This window comes from Bidens hawaiensis, unplaced genomic scaffold (assembly GCF_021521415.1).
Source record: "Bidens hawaiensis isolate Kalapana, Puna unplaced genomic scaffold, B.hawaiensis_p1.1 tig00000702_1, whole genome shotgun sequence".
Classification (NCBI taxonomy): Eukaryota; Viridiplantae; Streptophyta; class Magnoliopsida; order Asterales; family Asteraceae; genus Bidens; species Bidens hawaiensis.
Genome location: NW_027491042.1, coordinates 392012 through 394280, shown reverse-complemented (window position 1 = coordinate 394280; position 2269 = coordinate 392012).

The following is a 2269-nucleotide window of genomic DNA, read 5'->3' as shown; positions in this document are numbered from 1 at the left end:
AAACGATTCGAGATGAGTGCTATGGGTGAACTAACCTTCTTTCTAGGATTACAGGTTGATCAGAAGAAGGATGGGATGTTCATTCATCAAACAAAGTATGTTCATGATGTGCTGAAGAGATTCAAGCTGGAGGACAGTTCTCCATATGACACCCCAATCTGCGTCAATCACAAGTTGGGCGCTGAATCAGATGGTGACGCAGATGTGGACCCTACTCTGTATCGGGCGATAATAGGTTCATTAATGTATTTAACTGCTTCTAGGCCCGATATAATGTTTTTTGTTTGTCTTTGTGCTCGTTTTCAGGCAAACCCAAAGGAATCTCACATGAAAGGTGTGAAGAGGATTTTGCGGTATCTTAAGGGCAAGCCGAAACTAGGGTTGTGGTACCCAAAAGGGGGAGACGTTGAACTAGTGGCGTATACAGATTCTGATTATGGAGGCTGTAATCAGAGTCGGAAGTCAACAACAGGAGGCTGTCAGTTTCTTGGAGGAAGATTAGTTTCCTGGCAGTGCAAGAAACAGACATCAGTTGCAATTTCAACATGCGAAGCTGAATACATGGCAGCATCCAACTGCTGCTCTCAGGTTTTGTGGATTCAGCAACAATTGCGCGACTATGGTCTGAATTTCTTACTTACTCCTATTTTAATTGATAACACTGCCGCCATCTCAGTAATTAACAATCCCGTGAAGCACAGTAAAACTAAGCATATTGACATTCGTCATCACTTCATACGGGATTGTGCTGAGAAGAAACTGATCAAGATCGAAAAAGTTGATACACTTGAAAATTTTGCTGACTTGTTTACAAAAGCGTTTGATAAATCCAGATTTCAAAACCTAATTGAGCTAAACGGGATGATCAATCCCGAGTAACCATGTCTTTGGTTTAAAAAAAAAAAAAAACATGGGTCATTTTTGGTTAAAATTAGTCGGTTACCTCAGTTTGATGGACATATCCTAGGATATGTTTTGGTCCTCGTTTCAACTTAGAGAATGAGGATAGCCATTAACCGGAAGACTGAAAGTGACCGGGGCAACTATGACGTGTGTTCTTTCAGTTGCTGAAAATTAGTCGGTCATACTTAGTAAGAAGGACACATACTTGTATGTGGTCGGTCCAGTTGATCCATTGGATCTTCAGGATAGCCGTCTACCTGACGACTTTGACGTGATTGGGGCGATTGAATTTAAAGTTTTTTTTAAAGGGAAATGAAATTAATTTTCAAGTCTGTTACTTCGTATGAAGTTCTATGCTGTGTTTAACAGAAAATTGATCCAACCTTGGAAAATGATATATATACTAATCGTGTGTGCTTAACTAGTGAAGTTATTAGGCTTAAAAGGCTTTAGAACAGTCATTGTATGTCGTGGTAATTTTTATGGTGCGTAAAAGTGTATGTGATACTAACTTAAACTACTCGAATTTACGTGGAAACTCCTTAAGAGTTTTGTATGTCTTCATACATATCTTTCCGAATGATAGGCAGAAAAGCGACTACCCAGTCATACACGAGCCCCTGAGTAATCTGATTCCCGTGAAGAAAGCATTTCAAGACACCGCAGTGATCCAGATTCGGGACTTGCAGTAGCTTAATACTCCGAAGTCAATAAGAATGATTGCTTAAAAAAAAAAAAAAAAAAAAAAAAAAAAAAAAAAAAAAAAAAAAATGTGTGTATATCTTTAGTACTTATGAGACATAGTAACAATCAAGACTTCTCATGTCTGGAGTAAGAAAAGAACGGGAAGCAGTCAACGAGTATATACAAGTTAATCAGACACTATGGGTCGAAGTCAATTCGGGGTGACTTGGGTATAGCCAAATACGCTTTGAGAATAGATAGAAGACATCATTATCTCTGAGATGTTGCCAACTTAAATTTTTGAGCTTAACTGAACCTTAATCCGTATCACAGAAACGATGAAAACCATTTACGTTATTTACATGCTTACAACCTGTGTCTCTATGTCATAATACAGCCAAACACGGATCTAAGTGACAGTCACATCGTTAGTATGATTCCTGTTAGGATCTTTTCTAAAACGTAGTGGTCCCTGACTAGACTGAAATTTGATCCCTTATTTCGTTAAAATTTTTCTAAGATTTTTTTTTAGTTTTTGTAGTTATATTATTTTATTGTTGGTTACTGGGTCTTGATCATATTTGTTTAACTCTTTTTGGTAATTTCTAAGGTTAAATTCAGGATTATTCAAACTTAAAGGGCTGATTTTGAAAATTACGGGCGAAGTTGTTGAATTCGGCGA